Source organism: Mercenaria mercenaria, chromosome 1 (genome assembly GCF_021730395.1).
Source record: "Mercenaria mercenaria strain notata chromosome 1, MADL_Memer_1, whole genome shotgun sequence".
In the NCBI taxonomy this organism is placed as follows: Eukaryota; Metazoa; Mollusca; class Bivalvia; order Venerida; family Veneridae; genus Mercenaria; species Mercenaria mercenaria.
Window position 1 is genome coordinate 73,549,987 of NC_069361.1, and position 20,734 is coordinate 73,570,720.

The window sequence follows — 20,734 nt, forward strand, 5'->3', positions numbered from 1 at the left end:
ACTAGACGGATTGACCAGAGTAGAATTCAACAGAATTTGTAATACTAGTTCTGTGTTAATTCTGACTTTCCACACTCCTACTGTTTCTTTCTGCAATGAGAATGAAACTTACAGGTTCCTGAATCTGGCTGCATCCAAAGTTCGCCATGTCCTGGTTGGCTTACTAAATTGTGATACTTACTAGCGGAGAAGAAAAGAAATCGGTTAAGCAAACGTTTTTACGGGTTTTCTATGCAATTAAAGGCATGGAATTTTTTCTGCAACGTCATTAATAATTATTATTAAAATCACGGGGTGCGATATTCCAATGCATATTTGTTTCGCTAGCATTTGACCCTAGTAATTATTAAGGCAAAATTTAAGAGAATATATAATACATGTTCTTCTCGTTTCCCTCGCAGGTCATCATTCGATAGAACAACACAATGTCGATTTTCATATGAAACTGAAAGCTTAAAAAAGCATACAAAATTATTTGACTAGTTCCACTCGCAAGTCATAATTATACTAAATTACAATCACATTCGGTAATAATCCAAAAACGTTCTGATCCCGTAACAGCGAATGCAAATGAAAAAGAATTTCCCATATTTTCTCTTTAAATATTAGGTATTGTCATTCATACGCGGATCCAGATGGGCGGGGGGGAGGGGGGGGGGGTCCTGGGATCCTACAAAAAGGAAAGAAGAGAAGAAGGAAAAAAAAATGTTTTTTTTTTCGAAAAGGCAACATTGGGACCGCATTCCAAGTGTATGTGGTTGCTGCTACATATGACCCCGACATAATTCATAATTTTCTATCTCAAATAAACAAAGAATTTTACCTTTAAGAAAACTTAATTTACACGTAAATTTATACAACATATTTTGCACTTCCACACAACTGCCCGCTCTTCGTATAAACTAATCAACGTGTTATTCATGCCGATATGTCCAGGGGCAATGTTCATTCAGGCTTAGTTCGTTCAGCACGAGCTTTTTGTGACTACAGATACATGTACAATATTATTGTCAGATCTGCAAGCGGAAAATCATGCAAGCTGGGAGAGTCTAGAAGCTGTAAACTGCAGACAGGTATTCACTCGTTCTTTCTTTGTTATTATATTTATTATTTCAGTTTTCCCTGATTTAATATTCATTTTGTCGTTGCAATGGCTGTTTGGGAGGTTGCGGTAGTTGTATTTCAAATGTATGTAAACTGTTAAAGACGTGACGAATTCTGCTTTCAAATAACACTAACAACAAATCTGGTTAGATGGAAGATTTCTGTGAAGAGAAAAAAAAAACAAAAAAAAACAGTAATTTGAAACAAAGTGTGTCTGCCTTTCGATAACTTTTCATATTACCAGTTATCACCGTATATGTAACAGCGATCATAATGATTTCAGGCTATTTCTTTTGAAGATGGTATGTTATTTTCACACAAAATTCCATGAATTACTCAAGAAGATACCCAATATTTAGAGGACAAAGTGGAAAATACGTGAGGATAAAATATTAAGAGTTCAAGGATAATGGATTTCGTTATTTTATGATGTAAAAAAAAACAAACAACAGTACAGTTTTTTTGCCTTCTTAATGCCACTTAATATGCAGGTTCTGAAACTTGTTGAGGTTTTCAAAACGAAAAATTATTGTTACACAGTAAACCACTTTTTTTCGTTGTTATATCTTACCACTGAAATTCACCTAATTTTGTCATAAAAATGATTCCTATGCTTTTGAAATTAAGGTGTTATCAACGATCCTGATTTTCAGTAAGTGAAATCATGAAATTGTCTAGTTGAATTTTTTTTTCACGGTCGAATTTACCTATGTTAAAATTTACCCAATGTTAAAGTGTTTTTAATTATTTCAAATTTTTGAAGACAGCACAGGTAAACATGTCATGAAAAGATATATCTTCTGCCTTATCAAATCTCCTGTAGCAAATCTGCCTATCAACACAGCTTCTTCCCTGCCACTGTTGTACTTTGGAACCACCTGCCTCCTACGCTAGAGAGCTTTTAATGCTGTTCTAGGAAATATCAACATGTTCTAAATGCCAGTCTTTGTTTTATCTGCTTCTTAAACTGTGTACAAAGAGAGACTTCTAGCCTTTTAGATGCAAATAGTTGTCCCCTGTGGCTGCGCATGTACAGTTTACACTTTTAGAGTGAGGTGATTACTGAAGATGATGATGATGATGATGATGATGATAGCAGAATGCTTTTGTTTAAAATGTGCCTGGCACATGTTTTCTTTTGAACATAAATATAATACAGTAACGGACATAGGCTAAGCACACAGAATGTTGGGCTATAGAAGATGGGCAAACAGATCATATGGATTATGGATACAGAGCAAGTAAAAACAGGACCCGTTTATAGTTTGGAAGAGACTGACGTTATCCAAATATTTTTTGTCATTTTCAGGATATGCTAACTGACAAGATTGTTGTACAGAGCCTGAATTGTAATGATAATGATGAAGATGATAACAATGATGATGATGGCAATGATGATGTTGGGTACCACTGCGAATCAACCATATGTTCTCTACAGTGTTTACCTTGGCTAGATTAGGCAGTAGAAACACCAAAACAGTGTACAGTGTACATAGCATGTAAAGGTAAAATAATGAAATGTGTGTTTTCCTGTATTTTTGGTTGGGATGCATTGCCTTATGTTCTTAAAAAAAATCATCTTATTTTAATCATGATAATCTGACTAGGCCCCTATAATGATTGTGTTCTGCAGTTTTGAACTTTTAGTACTAACAAATAAAGCTTACTGTTGTGGCTGAAAGAAATCAAATAAAACACTTCAAAGTTGCTCGTCTTGAGCTTCTGGCTTGGCACATTATTAGCTTGACTATACAGTATATGGAGAGCTGTCCTACTCGACCCGGCGTCGGCGTCTTTCCGCGTCAGCACCTTGGTTAAAGTTTTGATGCACTTTCTCTTTATCTCTGAAATTAATTGATGGATTTGTTTCAAACTTAAAACAGTTGTTCCTCATCATCACCCACATCATATGGCACAAGGGCCATAACTCTCACTCCTGTATTTCATGAATTATCCCCCTTTTTACTTAGATTAGAATTTCAGGTTGAAGTTTTGATGCAATTTCACTCTATCTCAGTTATTACTACATGGATTTGATTCAAACTTAAAATAATTGTTTCACATTATCAACCAAATCATATGACACAAGTCCATATCTCACCAGTATTTCATAAATTAGCTCTCCCCCCACTTTTACTTACAATTTCAGGTTAAAGTTTTGATGCACTTTCACTCTATCTTAGTTACTACTTAATAGATTTGATTCAAACTTAAAATAGTTGTTCCACATTATCAACCACATCATATGACACAAGGTTCATAATTCTGGCACCAATTTTTCATGAATTGTGCCCCTTTTTACTTAGAATTTAAAGTTAAATTTGATGCATTTTCACTCTATCTCTGTTATAACAGAGAGGAATTGATTCAAACTTAAAATAGTTGTTCCACATCGTCACTCAAATAATATGACACAACCCTTGCACCAATATTTCCTGAATTATCCCCCTTTTTACTTAGAATTTCAGGTTAAAGATTTGGTGCAGTTTCACTCTATCTCACTTATTACTAAATATGTTTGATTCAAACTTAAAATAATTGTTCCACATCATCAATGACATCATATGACACAAGGTCCATAACTCTGGCACCAATTTTTAATGAATTGTGTCCCCTTTTACTTAGAATTCAAGGTTAACTTTGATGCATTTTCACTATATCTCTGTTATTACAGAGAGTATTTGATTCAAACTTAAAATGGTTGTTCAGCATCACCACTCACATCATATGGCACAAGGACCATAACTCTTGTGCCAATATTTCATGAATTATCCCGCTTTTTAATTGGAATTTCAGGATAAAGTTTTGGTGCACTTTCACAAGGACCATCAGTCATAAATTATGTCCCCTTTTTGCCATGAATTTCAGTTTGATAATTTCGATGCTTTTTCACCATGTCCCTTTTATTTGATATTTTGCTACACTTTGGCTTTATCTCTCTTATTACATACTTTTGACACAGGCTCAAACTATTGTCTAATATCTTCATCCTCATTAAACACTCCAGTCCCGCCAGCTTTCTCAGATGTGCCCAGTTTCACTATCAAGCATCGAAATAGTCAAGCGCGCCCTGTCTTCTGTGACAGCTCTTGTTTCACATGTAGCATGAGAAACTACACACAATCATATATTTCCTTATAAATAAAACTATAAAATAGTGTAAAAAATAATACTGCGACTTTTAAGCATTACTGTTAAAGAAAAGACCTGCATACTCTGCAAAATATGAAAAAAAAGCTCTCAACCCTACCCCGACCCCAACAGTAACGGAGTAGAAATTTAGATGATCGTTACAGTTTACACCAAGGATATTGGTTTTATGGCTTAATCTATAATTTTTGTACAGTTTTATAGAAGTTATAATGTTTTGAAACAATTCAGAGGCATCTCTGATATATTAGCAGCTTTAAAGGCATTTATGTTTAGCATTCTGTTATATTTAGACTGTCTTGATGGCAAAGGTAAAGATCACAGATGCAGCAAGCAACAGACAAGTAGCAGTCACAGATAAAACAACATTACATTGCATAGTTAAAAGGTATATATGATTTCTTTGCCATATAAATTACCAGAATATACCATATAAATTACCCGAATATGATTGTATGGCACTTTTAAATCATTATACCCCCAGATACTAGTACCTTGGGGCTATACTGGATTCCAGTCCGTATGTCCATTCGTCTGTCCATCCACATTAAGCTTGTCTGGCTTTCACAGGTCAAACTGCTGGCTGGATTACGATGAAACTTCACAGGAGTGATCAGTACCAAGCCCAGTTAATCCCCCACCACAAGTGGTGGGGGATTATAGGAATGGTCTCCGTCCGTCCTTCCATAACATTTTGTGTCAGCTCTGTATCTCTAAACCCCTTGAAGGATTTTCATGAAACTTGGGTCAAATGATCACCTCATCAAGACAATGTGCAGAACTCATGAGTCAGCCATGTCAGCTCAAGGTCAAGATCACAGCTCAAGGTCAAAGGTTTGAGCCTTCCATTTTGTGTCCGCTCTGTATCTCCTAAACCCCTTGAAGAATAATCATGAAACTTGGGTCAAATGATCTCCTTATCAAGACAATGTGCAGCACCCATGAGTCAGCTATGTCAGCTCAAGGTCAAGGTCACAACTCCAGGTCAAAGGTTTGAGCCTTCCATTTCATGTCGCCCTGTATCTCCTCAACCCCTTGAAGGATAATCATGAAACTTGGATCAAATAATCACCTCATCAAGATAATATGCAGAACCCATGAGTCAGCCATGTTGGCTCAAGGTCAAGGTCACAACTCAAGGTCAAAGTTTTGAGTCTTCCATTTCATGTCTGCTCTGTATCTCCTTAACCCCTTGAAGGATAATCATGAAACTTGAATCATATGATCACCTCATCAAGACAATATGCAGCCATGTCAGCTCAAGGTCATTGTCACAACTCAAAGTCAAAGGTTTGAGCCTTCCATTTCGTGTCTGCTCTGTATCTCCTAAACCCCTTGAAGGATAATCATGAAACTTGGATCAAATGATCACCTTATCAAGATGATGTGCAGAATCCATGAGTCAGCCATGGTGCTAAGGTCAAGGTCACAACTCAAGGTCAAAGGTTTGAGCCACTATCCATAACAGTGGCAGAGGATATAGCTGTCTTTTAGACTGCCTTGTTTTGCATATCGCTGACACGTTCCGCTGGTATCTCAGTAACCACTTGTGGGAGTGGATTAAAACTTATTCGCTGTGATAAACTGACTTACATTGCACAGGTTCCATAACTCTGTTTTACTTTTTTACAAAATTCTTTTCCCTTTTCTGATTTAGAAATTTTAGGTTAAGTTTTTAGCTCACCTGTCACTTTGTGACAGGATGAGCTTTTGTGATCACGCAGCGTCCGTCGTCTGTCCGTGCGTCCATGCGTGCATCCGTGATTAAACTTTTGCTTGTGACCACGCTAGAGGTCACATTTTTCAAGGGATCTTTATGAAATTTGGTCAGAATGTTCACCTTGATGATATCTAGGTCAAGTTTGAAACTGGGTCACGTGCGGTCAAAAACTAGGTCATTAGGTCTAAAAATAGAAAAACCTTGTGACCTCTCTTGAGGCCATATTTTTCATGAGATCTTCATGAAAATTGGTCAGAATGTTGAACTTGATGATATCTAGGTCAAGTTTGAAACTAGGTTATGTGCGGTCCAAAACTAGGTCATTAGGTCTATAAATAGAAAAACCTTGTGACCCCTCTAGAGGCCATACTTTTCAATGGATCTTCATGAAAGTTAGTCAGAATGTTCAACTTGATTATATCTAGGTCAAGTTCGAAACTGGGTCACATGCGGTCAAAAACTAGGTCGGTAGGTCAAATAATAAAAAAACCTTGTGACCTCTCTAGAGGCCATATTTTTCATGGGATCTGTATGAAAGTTGGTCTGAATGTCCATCTTGATGATATCTAGGTGAAGGAAAAAACTAGGTCAGTAGGTCTGAAAGTAGAAAATCCTTGTGACCTCTCTAGAGGCCATACTTTTGAATGGATCTTCATGAAAATTGGTCAGAATATTAAACTTGATGATATTTAGGTCAAGTTTGAAACTGGGTCACATGCCATCAAAAACTAGGTCAGTAGGTCAGATAACAAAAAAACCTTGTGACCTCTCTAGAGGCCATATTTTTCATGGGAATTGTATGAAAGTTGGTCTGAATGTTCATCTTGATGATATCTAGGTCAGGTTTGAAACTGGGTCAACTGCAATATAAACTAGGTCAGTAGATCTAAAAATAGAAAAACCTTGTGACCTTTCTAGAGGCCATATTTTTTAAATGGATCTTCATGAAAATTGATCTGAAAGTTCACCTTGATGATATCTAGGTAAAGTTTGAAACTGGGTCACGTGCGGTCAAGAACTAGGTATTAGGTCAAATAATAGAAAAACCTTGTGACCTCTCTAGAGGCCATATTTTTCATGAGATATTCATGAAAATGCGTGAGAATGTTCACCTTGATGATATCTAGGTCAAGTTCAAAACTGGGTCACGTGCTTTCAAAAACTAGGTCATTAGGTCAAATAATAGAAAAACCTTGTGACCTTTCTAGAGGCCATATTTTTCAATGGATCTTCATTAAAATTGGTCAGAATTTTTATCTTGATGATATCTAGGTCTAGTTCAAAACTGGGTCACATGAGCTCAAAAACTATGTCAAATAATAGAGAAAAAAAACATCATACTCAGTTCAAAACTGGGTCACGTGGGGATAGGTGAGCGATTCAGGACCATCATGGTCCTCTAAAGACTCCTCTTGTTATATGTAAGCTGGTATCTCAGTACCAACTAATGGGAATGGATTGAAACTTCACACAATTGTCTGTTATCATAAGCTGATATACATTGTACAGGTTCCATAACCCTGTTTTGCAATTTTATAAAATTATGCCCTTTTTTCGACTTTAATATTCATTCAGTTGACAAGGCTGTTGAATAGTCGAGCGTTGCTGTCTGCCGACAGCTCTTGCTTATTCCCTGCCAAAGGCAGAAGGATATAGTTTTGGCATGGTCTGTCCGACATCCAGTCCAGGCTATTTCTCAGTAATTATTTGTCAGATTTCCATCGTACCTTGTAATTATTATCAGTACTAAGCCTAGTTGTGCATGTGTGAAGCGGGTTCCAGTGACCTTGATTTTGACCTCTGTACCAAGTGTAGCTGTGCATGTGCGAAGCACGTTCCATTTGAATGGTTTTTCACGAAGTTATGGCCCTTGATTTGTTTCAAATATGAATAGAGTTACATTGGAAAAAAATTCAATAATTTTTGTAATATATTTCATATGCCGTTAAATATAACTAGCTGATGACCATTAGTGATTACGTGGTCCCTTGACCATGACCTTGACCTACTGTCTTCTTTTTTAAGATATTGTTGTAAAATTTGGACCACTTGTACTGTTTTGAACACACATCTCTAAACTGACTTTCAGTGACCTTGATTTTGGCCTACTTATGTTCAGTGACCTTGATTTTGACCTACTGACCTATACCTTCTTTTTAAGGTACAGCAATGAAATTTGGAAATATTATACAGTTTGCACAACATTTTTTGTGCATCTTTGTACAGTTTCTCCTTGTACAATATACAAATGCAATGTGTCATATTTTCAATACCCCTGTTCCTCTGACAATAAGCTGCTGTCAGGGGTATTCATCACCATTATGGATAGGTCTTGTTTTTTCAGACATCACCTGACCTCAGTTTGACCTTGACCTTGAACTTTGTTTTGGACTTGGGTTGCTTTGTATCGACAAGAATGCCACCGGGGATGCCACTGGGGGCATCAAGTGTTTTTTTTACGCAGCTTCTTGTTTTTAAAATAAGTTCATTATTTTGTTTCTTTTGTTCCAATTTTTTTTTTTCAGCATGTTACACTTTCAACAGGATTGCTGTAAATAAGCGCATTTAACTGACCAGTGTAAAGATTCCTGTAAAGCAAACGACAAGTCTAACATCCAGTCAGGTATAGTAAACTTTCAAAGATATATCAGATATGTGAAAACCATTAAAAAGTCAGCTCGCTTGCTTCATTTTCAGAAATCCCCACGTAGCAGATGAATAAAGACAAGAGAACAAGAGCAGACAAAGTTCACAGTCCAACCTCGGATGTTTGTTTCTGATACTTACCAATACAAACACAAGACAGGGTCTATAAAGGACTCTTGTATTTCCAATCTAAAAAGTGGGACAAAGTTCTACACAACAGCAGATGAACACTGTCATCTCATAAACAAAGACAAACATCCGTAATTTTTATATTAAAATGTCGTCTTTTTAACACTGCGGTTGTACATGCATGTATAAATGTTCTTTTGTTGTTCTGTGTTTATTTATTTGGGTGTTACTGTCTTGTCATGTCCAGGTTTTGTTTCTTTTCAGTAGATTGTACCAAAGGTGGAGTGTATCAGTGTGCATGTTGACAATGTTTTTGGGTGTCTTTTGTTTTCAGTGATTGGTTTCTGTTTGGTGTTTTTTTTGTGTGTGTGTGTTTTACAATCTTGAGTGTTTATTTGTGGTGTTTTGTTTGTTTGTTTTTGACAATCTTGAATGTTTATTTGTGGTGTTTTGTTTGTTTTTGACAAACTTGAATGTTTATTTGTGGTTTTTTGTTTGTTTTTTGACATTTTTTAATGTTTATTTGTGGCGTTCTGGTTGTTTTTGACAATCTTCAATGTTTATTTGTGGTGTTTTGTTTGTTTTTGACAATATTGACAGTTCATTTGTGGTGTCTTCTTTTCAGTGTAGCTTTTATTATTGGAGGTTTTCTGACATATTGCATGCGTGGTGCAGTTTGCCATCTTGCCTCTCTCTCTTATGAGTGTCACTAACAAACCCACTACTTAATATTGCAGTAGTTAATATTGTAAGGATATAAACATGAGTTTTGTATACACAAAATACATAGACAAAGTAAAATGTATAGACTCTGAAGACAAATCAGTTAATTAGATATAGGAACAGGTATAGTGAGCACTGCTGAGCATCAGTCAAAGGCCATGTCTTCATGTAAATAATGTAATTTACCGGTAGTTTTATTGTTGCAGTGAACACAAATGTAGGATACAGATGAGAGGGAACCAAGTGTTGACAGATACAGAATGCAGGTAAGAGATGTAGCAGCTGCAGATGACATGATTTCAGATTGGGAAATTGTGGGGGGAAATCTTACTTTTTGTTTGTCTTTCTATTTTTAAAGCATCTTTGAGGGATCTAGGAACAAGGAGATGACTGTTGATTATTGACAGTAAAGGTGTAAGTGTTTTAGATGTCAAGCTATATATTAGAGAGGGGTCGGTGCAGTACTTGCAAAAAACATTGGTCAAGAGAAGGAAGTTCTCAAAATAAAGGTTTGTACTTCTTCCTGTTGTCTATATGTATGTGTATCTCCAAGTGAGTGTCAAGTTTTCCTGTAACATAGCTTAATGTTTCCACATTTTCTCTCAAGTTTTACATAAGTTAACTTTGAAACAGACGTACAATGAGATGTCCTGTATCAAATTCATGCTTAAAGTTTTCTACAATGTAAAGAAGTGTGTAACTGATATTCATGTATTTCTGGTTAAAATGTATTTTTTATTTGTCCTACTTGTTTATTTTATGTAAGTTATTTTAAATGATACAACTTTGTTTTGGTTTTTTATTTTCATATTTTCAGGATAATCTTTTCCAGGACTACAAAGGCAGATTATTATAATTATAATGTCATTGATATAAGTGCTGTGTATTTTAGGTAGCTGTACCAAGTATATATGTTGAAGTGGAGGCGAGACGTGTGTACTTTTACTTTCTTTGATTGCTATATTTTTTCTCTATCATTTAAGATACAGAACTAATCCTGTTTTTGTTTACGTAGATGCTGGTCGACCCTGGTAACAGAATGAGCTACGAATGCGAATGTAGATGGTGATCGTGACTTATTTTCATGGAGGTGTAGATGGGACTAACATGCACTACCTGATGCGGTGGTGTTCCTAGTGAATTTCTGATTGTGAGACTATTTCCAAACCAGCTCAGTTCATAAACTAAGAAAGGTGATTGATATTTTCATTTAGCTGAGACTGGGGTAGTATATATTTAAACCTTTCTCTTTTTCTGACAATTAAGTCGTTTAACTGAAATAAGAGAAGTGATGCTGAGACTGCAGTCAATTTAGTCTTGCTTTTGGGATTTGAACTGGCCGGCAGTCTGGCTGATCTTAAAGGTGAATCATATACACTCAAAGACTCCTTGCAACACTGAGGTTTGGAAATCGAAATGATGAACTTGATTTATAACTGACAACAAGTTAATAGACAATTGTTGGAAACAGTTAAGTTGACATTATATGATACACAAACATCAACAGTAGTCTTGTAATACCAGATATGTTCAAACATAGAAAAGTAGTTTTTTCTTCTGAATATATAGTCTGAGGGTATGCATGAAAGGGTGACTAAATTTGGAAGAGTGAAAGACAGACAGAGGATTTCTCTGACATGGGACAATTTCCAAAACAGCCAAGAAATCTTCACAGATGTGAATCCACTGTCAGTAAAGGTAATATCAAATTTCAGTAAATTTAGAGTTCATTTGATTTTAGATGAACTGAGATATTAGGCAATGTCTTTTTACTAATATTGAAGGACTGCTTACTGGATTTTTAACAAGTTGAGATTGACAACATCTTCTTTAGACTATTTGGATTTAAACTTGCAAATTGGATGCAATCTTAAAAATGTATCTATTACAGTTAGAATTTTCCATTGCTGTTATACACGGGTGGTAAACGCGCAATCCTATTCCCATTGGGAATACGCTTAAAATGGGTTGCGCGACTTCCGGTGCTGGTGTTGCGCATCAATATATACAAAATCGAGGTAGGTGGGTTTTTGTTTTTGTAAATAATGACACATTTATGAGTGTTTTCGAAAAAAAGCAAAATGCTATTCGACACAAAAATGAATAAAGATCATATGTTTGAAGTGCGAAATTATTAATTTAAGAATCAGCCCTGATATCATGAAAACTCTGCTGGCTCGGTCTGTCAGAAAAGTTTGGAATCATAAAAATGCAAATTTTCTAACTTGTGCCTTCTTTCTGGAAATGTGACGCTTCTAATGATCAAACACGTGTATAACAGTCATGAATATACATACACTTGAACGAAATGTTGCTTTAGGGGAAAGATTGGCAAAAAAACAATCGGGAATAGGGTTGCGCCCTGGTAATGGAGTTGCGCGTATACATTATATACATTATGATGTATACGAGCAACTCCATTCCCGATGCGCAACCCCATTCCCGATGATTTTTTTGTCAATTATGTCCCTGTAAGCAGGATTTGAAGCAAATAATTTTGATATTCGTTACTATATAACAGTTGAGTTATCATAAAAAGCATCAGATGTCCTCAGATTAGGTATATGAGGTCAGAAACTTCCATTTTTGTTGATTTCATACTTTTTTCACACTTCGTGTCGCCAGAGTTTTTGTGGTAATAGAGCCGAATCATAAATTACAAACCAGATATTTTATATATACGATATATCATCATATTTGTGTCAAATAGCATTTTCCTTTTTTCGAGAAAAAATATTCTTGTCTCATACGAAGCAAAATCATGACTTAACATTTCTCAATTTCGTCTATTTTTACGCGCAACACAAGCACCGGAAGTCGCGCAACCCATTTTAAGCGTATTCCCGGCGGGAATTGGGTTGCGCGTTTACCACCCGTGTTATAAAAGTATAAAAATGTAAGTGTTGAAGTATGTAGAAAATGGTGTATTTAAATTGTAGCCGGCTGGCAGCAAGTGATTTGCCTTTGCAACCAGTGCAGACCAAAACTGGCCTGCACATTTGCGAAGGCTGATCATGGACTGCACTGTTCACTATCCAGTAAGTAAATTTTCAGTGAACACTCCTTTGAATAAGAAGTGTTACTGCCCAGATTAAAGTATGGACCAGTCCATTTTAGAAATTTTGCAGGGTGAAGGTTAAAAAATGACTACATAAGGAAATAATGAATAACGAAACCATTCAGCAGACATATGGTATCAGGAATTGCAAGTGCATAGTCCTTTAATAGAGCAATTGCATCTAATGTCGACTCCCTTCATATATCGACCCCTGAAGTACAATAGATTGTGAGGCAGTTTATAATGTCATCATACCTGACTTTGCGGAATTTGTCTATTATAGCCAAGTTTTGCTGCCGGGAGAAATTAAAAAAAATTTGGTTGAAAATTATTGTCGCAAATAAGGAGAGTGTGAATTTCTTGACAGTCTCTAATTTGCTTATGTTGGACCCACAATAGCATATTCAAAACGTTTACCAACAGCGCGTACGTGCTCACGAGAATCTCCTTGGTTATATGTGCATGCCGAAATGAGTAAAAAACAAAGGTTTTGTGCAAGATTCCGAATGGTATTAGAATGAAATATTATCTGTGGGTATTCTGAATTTAATTGTATTAGAATGAAATGTTATCTGTTCGTCGCAAAATAAATTTCATTAAAAGGAATTCCGATAGTTTTTTATGCGCATCTTTCTGCGCAGCCGACACTTTCTATGGAAAACTGAACTGAAGTCAACATTTGTTGAAACATGTTACAGACAGTCTTAAATATGAGGAATCTTGAATGAAATAACATTTTTGATAAGTTTTATCAGTAATCAAATGTTGATACTGGTTTATGTTGTATTGACAAGTATCATGCATGACAGGTATCTTGCTATTTTTGTGGTTGTGTTTTCAAATCGCATTTTGGTACAAAGACAGTGTTGTTCATATAATGTAAGATTATTGACTTAGTACTAATAAGACAATATCACCTTTCAGATTATTTAGAATTCAATTATAGAAAGAATTAAGAATTTTTAAAACTTTTTTTTAACTTCTAGCAGACATACATGTAATCAATTTGGCCAGATACGCTCCATTTTCCGTCCGAACAGGTGTTGTATTCTAGCGGTCTTAACATAAAATTTAGCCTGGTGACCCATACATTTTTAGCCATTTTTATGCTCACAATACAATTATCTATACACAACAAAAATAGGAAAAAATTCTATGAAAGAATTTTTTCAAATTAAAAAAAAATTTCTTCACTATGCGTATTTTTCACTGAAAAAAGTTCACAAAAGTAAATATGAAACAATATTTTTTTCATTTGTACCCATTAATATAAGGATAGAGTATTACAAATATGACTATGATATCAGATAAGTATATGATAAAATCTGTAAAAAGAAAAAAACTTTATTGTGCTGTCTTGATATATATTTTGGTTGGTATTTATAAAAATGCAGAAAATTATGAAAATGTTGAAAAATCGCTAGCAGTTTCAGCAACAGTGGGTGTGTTTAAAACAATTTTTCACAAAAACAAGCCTGGTGACCTATTGCTTTTATTTGTTCATTGTTTTCAGCACAAATTTTCCTATCATATATGTGAATTTAAAAAAATTCTATGAAAGAAAAAAAACTATAGGAATTCTCTTTAAGTTGAAACTTTCTTAAAAACTTAGTTGGGGGTCGATAAATGATGCAAGAGTCAATATATGCTACACGTATTGTATAAAGAGTAGCAAAGATTTTCATTGGATATATTTTCTTAAACAGGTACTAAAAGTACTGAAGATGACCAATGAAAAACATTCTTTCAAATGGTACTATCTGGCGGGAATGTAGGACGTTTTGGCCAGCGGACGTTTTGGCCTAGGATATAATTTGGCCTAGTAAGATGTTTTGGCCAGGCAAATTTTTGTGGTAGGATGTTTTGGCCAAAATTAAATTTTATTTCCATAACATACAAAATATAGTCTAGATATTAATATGTTATAGTATAATTGGTCACAGGGGCTGTTAGGAATCATTTTAAGAAAACATAATTTAACAAAAAAAGGAAGTTTGTTTTTAATCATAAACATCAAAGAAATGATAGCAATAATACTATGAAAGTCATGCAGTTTGTTCCAGCCATTATAAAAACATTTTAAAAATTAAATTGAATTATTCAGCGCTTTTTTATACGCCCTTCTCTGGAAGAGCAGGGCGTATTATGTGAACACCTGTGGTGGCGGGCAGGTGGCGAGCAGGCGGGCGGTCGGCGTTCAAAAACTAGGTCACCCGATAAAATCAAAGGAAAAGCTTGTTAGCACTCTTTGAGGCCACATTTATGACCCTATCTTCATGAAACTTTGTCAGAATGCTTATCTTGATGATTCCTAGGCTAGGTTCAAAACTGGGTAATATGGGGCCAAAAACTAAGTCACCCGGTCAAATCAAAGGAAAAGCTTGTTAACACTTCTGTTCATTTGATGTGCATGAAACTTGTTCAGAATGTTTGTCTGCATGAATTATCGAAAGCAATTTTATCTCGGTCATGTTGGGTCAAAAACAATGTCACCAGGTCAAATAAAAGAATAAGCTGGTTTACATCCTAGGGGGCACATTTTTTATTAGCTCACCTGAGCCAAAGGAGGTCTTTTGTGACCGCTCAGTGTCCCTCGTGTGTCATGCGTCGTCCGTCCATCAACATTTTCTAAAAAAATCTTCTTCTTGAAAACCACTGGGCAGAATTACACCAAACTAAACAGGAATGATCCTTGGGTGGTTGCTTTTCCTAGTGTTTCTCTACCAAAATTGTTCAAATTTATAATGTCTCTGGTGTGAAAAGAGGCCCTGCCCTGTGGGTACCAAGTTTAACTTAGACTTATATAGGGAAAAAAAATAAAGATCTTCTTGTCTGAAAGTTCAAGGCCTAAGCCTTTGATATTTGGTATGTAGCATTGCCTGGTGGATCTCTAACAATTTTGTTCAAATTATGCCCCTGGGGTGAAAAGACGCTCTGCCCTGGGGTCACTTGTTATAATTATGAGTTGTATAGGAAAAAATACTTCAAAAATTACCAGATCATATTTCCTAGACTGTGTAATTATGTCTCCCCCATCTGGGGGAGACATATTGTTTTTGTCTTGTCCGTCCTTCCGTCCGTCCGTCCATACGTCACACTTCATTTCCGAGCAATAACTGGAGAACAATTTGACCTAGAACCTTCAAACTTTAGAGGGTTGTAGGGCTGCTGGAGTAGACGACCCCTATTGTTTTTGGGGTCACCGTCAAAGGTCAAGGTCACAGGGGCCTGAACATTGAAAAACATTTCTGATCAATAACTAGAGAACCACTTGACCCAGAATGTTGAAACTTCATAGGATGATTGGTCATAAAGAGTAGATGACTCCTATTGATTTTGGGGTCACTCCGTCAAAGGTCAAGGTCACAGGGGCCTGAAAATTGAAAACCATTTCCGATCAATAACTAGAGAACCACTTGACCCAGAATGTTGAAACATTATAGGATGATTGATCGTGAAGAGTAGATGACCCCTATTGATTTTGGGGTCACTCCTTCAAAGGTCAAGGTCACAGGGGCCTGAACATTGAAAACCATTTCTGATCAATAACTAGAGAACCACTTGACCCAGAATGTTGAAACTTCATAGGATGATTGTACATGCAAAGTAGATGACCCCTATTGATTTTGGGGTCACTCCATTAAAGGTCAAGGTCAAAGGGGCCTGAACATTGAAAACCATTTCCGGTCAGTAACTTGAGAACCACTTGACCCAGAATGTTGAAACTTAATAGGATGATTGGTCATGCAGAATAGAAGACCCCTAACGATTTTGGGATCACTCTGTTAAAGGTCAAGGTCACAGGGGCCCGAACATTGAAAACCATTTCCGGTCAGTAACTTGAGAACCACTTGACCCAGAATGATGAAACTTCATTGGATGATTGGTCATGTAGAGTAGATGACCCCTAACGATTTTTAGGTCACTCTGTTAAAGGTCAAGGTCACAGGGGCCTGAACATGGAAAATCATTTTTTGGAAATAACTTGAGAACCACTTGACCTAGAATGTTGAAACTTAATAGGATGATTGGACATGCAGAGTAGGTGACCCCTATTTATTTTGAGGTCACTTGATCAAAGGTCAAGGTCACAGGAGACTGAACAGTGACTTGAGAACCACTAGGCCAAGATTGTTGAAATTTGGCAGGATGACTGGACAAGCCAAGTAGATGATCCCTATTGCAGCCAACCATCAGTGTCTCTTTGACTTTCGCTCCTGACCCCTATTGACTTCTTGCCTATAGGACTTTGCATTGGGGGAGACGTGCGCTTTTTTACAAAAGCATTTTCTAATTATAATTACCTGATGATCCCAAGCGATTAGGGATCACTTGAGTGTGACCTTGACCTACTGACCTAACTTCTTGTATTTTAAGATACAGCCTTGAAATTTTGATGACATGTAAAGTTTTGGACACCGATCTGTAAACTGACTTTCAGTTACCATGAATATGACCTACTGACCTACTTTCTTAATATTTCAGCAGCAGTTTGCCATTTGAAACATGTGTCTCATATTACTTAGGTGAGCGATCCAGGGTCATAATTATGTCTCCCCCAGGAGACATATTGTTTTTGCCCTGTCCGTCCTTCCGTCCGTCCGTCCGTACGTACGTCACACTTCATTTCCGAGCAATAACTGGAGAACCGTTTGACCTAGAACCTTCAAACTTTGTAGGGTTGTAGGACTGCTGGAGTAGACGACCCCTAATGTTTTTGGGGTCACTCCATCAAAGGTCAAGGTCACAGGGGCCTGAACATTGAAAACCATTTCCGATCAATAACTAGAGAACCACTTGACCCAGAATGTTGAAACTTCATAGGATGATTGATCATGAAGAGTAGATGACCCCTATTGATTTTGGGGTCACTCCGTCAAAGGTCAAGGTCACAGGGGCCTGAACATTGAAAACCATTTCCGATCAATAACTAGAGAACCACTTGACCCAGAATGTTGAAACTTCATAGGATGATTGGTCATGAAGAGTAGATGACACCTATTGATTTTGGGGTGACTCCGTCAAAGGTCAAGGTCACAGGGGCCTGAACATTGAAAACCATTTCCGATCAATAACTAGAGAACCACTTGACCCAGAATGTTGAAACTTCATAGGATGATTGATCATGAAGAGTAGATGACCCCTAATGATTTTGGGGTCACTCCATCAAAGGTCAGGGTCACAGGGGCCTGAACATGGAAAACCATTTCCGATCAATAACTAGAGAACCACTTGACCCAGAATGTTGAAACTTCATAGGATGATTGTACATGCAAAGTAGATGACCCCTTTCGATTTTGGGGTCACTCCATTAAAGGTCAAGGTCACAGGGGCCTGAACATTGAAAACCATTTCCGGTCAGTAACTTGAGAACCACTTGACCCAGAATGATGAAACTTCATAGGATGATTGGTCATGTAGAGTAGATGACCCCTAACGATTTTGGGGTCACTCTGTTAAAGGTCAAGGCCACAGGGGCCTGAACATGGAAAACCATTTCCAATCAATAACTTGAGAACCTCTCGACCCAGAATGTTGAAACTTCATAGGATGATTGTTCATACAGAGTAAATGACCCCAATTGTTTTTGGGGTCACTCCATTAAAGGTCAAGGTCACAGGGGCCTGAACATTGATAACCAGTTCCGATCAATAACTTGAGAACCACTTGACCCAGAATGTTGAAACTTCATAGGATGATTGAACATGCAGAGTAGATGACCCCTATTGATTTTGGAGTCAGTCAATTAAAGGTCAAGGTCACAGTGGCCTGTTCATGTAAAATCATTTTTTGGAAATAATTTGAGAACCACTTGACCAAGAATGTTGAAACTTAATAGGATGATTGGACATGCAGAGTAGATGACCCCTATTGATTTTGAGGTCACTTGATCAAAGGTCAAGGTCACAGGAGCCTGAACAGTGACTTGAGAACCACTAGGCCAAAAGTGTTGAAATTTAGCGGGATGACTGGACATGCCAAGTAGATGATCCCTATTGCAGCCAACCATCAGTGTCTCTTTGACTTTCGCTCCTGACCCCTATTGACTTCTTGCCTGTAGGACTTTGCATTTGGGGAGACATGCGCTTTTTTACAAAAGCATTTTCTAGTGATCCTTTTGTTTTTATCTTCATAATACTTTATTGGTCAGAATGTTTGTTATCATGATGTCTTGGATGATTTCAAATCTTGACGTGGGATCAAAAACTAGGTCACTAGTTCAGATTCAAGGAAAAGCCTGTATACACTCTAAAGGCCACTTTTTGTTCCAGTCTTCCTGAAACTTTGTCAGAATGTTTGTTTTCATGAAATTTTGAACAAGTTTGAATCTGGGTCATGTGGGGTAAAAAAAGTAGCTCACTAGGTCAGATAAAAGAAAATGCTTGTTTACACTCAAGAGGCCAAGTTTTTTGGTCCAATCTTAATGAAAATTGGTCAGAATATTTGTCTTCATGAACATATTTACACTGTTATGATGTGTTACTCTGGTGAGCAACCTAGTGCCATCTTGGCCCTCTTGTTCCTTGTCCAGAGCATAACTTAAAAAGTACTGAAGGGATTTCAATAAATGTAAAGTGTTATATTTCTCTACTTTTCCAGAATATTTTCAAGTCCCTTCGAAGAGAATGTTTGTGGAAGAAAGCTCCTGGCTACAAGAGTCCTCTGCTGCACTGATACAAGCATTGTTGGCTGTGATTTGTGACAAGAAGTTTGACAAATGTTTTGAAGTTCAGCATATTGTGATAAAATCAAACATGAACAGAAGAAAAATCAAATTTTGGACAGTTTTGGAAATGATCTATTAATTGTATTTTCTGTTTTATAACTTGTGCTTACCAGAGCACAAAGTGCTTAAGGTGAGCTATTGTGATAATTCAATGTCTGTCTGTAAGTTATTTTCCTCGAACAACCTCCTCTTAAAGAGTTTGTTGGACGTTGATGAAACTTTGCCTGGGTGTTCCTTTGGTGGTCATCTTCTTACTTGTTCAGAGTGTACTGATCAGATGCATATAGGAGCTGCCTGAACTAAGAATAGAAAATATTTTATTAAACAGTGTCTCCTAACCCATTGATCTATCTAATGTATAATGGTTTAACTGGATGACCCTGGACTCTGATTTGTTAAAAATATAGCTGCTAGGGTCAGTTTTCCCCAATATGTATATACATGAAGTGTAAACTTTCAATATCTTGTCAGAAACAAGGTCAGGGTTACTTGCTGCTAAAATAGAACAAGTATGCCCACTGGCAGAATGTCGAGCCTGCCAGCTGTCTAAGTTTGACCTTTACCTTAGACCTAGGGACCTGGTTCTTGTGCATGACACTCTGTCTGATAATGGTGAACATTCATACCAAATTACATCAAAATCCCACCATGCATGAAGAAGAAATGCTCCTGACAAACTTCAATTTGACCTTTGACGTCCAACTGTGACCTTGACCTTTGAGATAGGAACATGGGGTTTGTGCATGACACTCTTTTCATTGAGGTAAACTCATGCCAAATATAAACAAGATTGGTTCATGCATGTCAAAGTTCTAGCCGGATAAAATTGGACGGACGCATATATTTATGCACGCACATACACCGAACCGCTAAAAGTGACGACTAAGTCGGGCTCACCACAAGCAAGCTTGACAAAAATGTTTTCCAATCAGTATTTTTAGTTTTGATGCAACTGTTATCAACAAACACTGATTGTGTATGCTTTTATTGAGACAAAATCTGGGATTTTATTTGGTGTTACTTGGGTCAAGGTTATTGCTACTAAACATAGAAAATGGTTTCTGCTAAACATCTTTAGTTTGGGTAGTCTTATTGTCAACAAATTATGTGTGCATATAGCTTTTTAAGAGACAAAGGTTCTGTTATTTTGTAAAGTTCATTAAGTCCTTAGACTTTTATTTTACAACTGTTCAGTTGCTAGTTGCTAGCGTTACAAAATTTGTGGAATTGTTGCGTTTCTTGTTTTCTTCTATAATAAACTTCTTCGGTTCATTTAAGAAAGGCCATGGTTACTTGGGTTAAACCCTCCTCTTTTTAGCTCACCTGAGCACTTTGTGCTCAAGGTGAGCTTTTGTGATCGCCCTGTGTCCGTCGTCCGTCGGCGGCGGCGTCGTCATCGTCAACAATTTGACTGTTAACACTCTAGAGGTCACAATTTTGGCCCAATCTTAATGAAACTTGGTCAGAATGTTACCCT

General features: G+C 36.8%; 1 long non-coding RNA gene across 5 annotated transcripts; it reads left to right on the forward strand.

Annotated features, from left to right (window-relative positions):
- The first annotated feature begins 791 nt into the window (after positions 1-791).
- Positions 792-20,452, forward strand: LOC123534122 (uncharacterized). 5 transcript variants are annotated; one of them, XR_006682943.2, is made up of 9 exons: positions 796-1,073; positions 2,414-2,609; positions 4,548-4,642; positions 8,500-8,597; positions 9,679-9,738; positions 10,488-10,665; positions 11,042-11,170; positions 14,237-14,383; positions 19,131-20,452. It is a non-coding gene; the product is annotated as an uncharacterized LOC123534122 (long non-coding RNA). The 5 variants fall into 5 exon arrangements; XR_008372319.1 differs by having other exon boundaries at positions 792-1,073; positions 9,679-10,665; XR_008372320.1 differs by having other exon boundaries at positions 793-1,073; positions 8,500-9,981.
- The last annotated feature ends 282 nt before the right edge of the window (positions 20,453-20,734 follow it).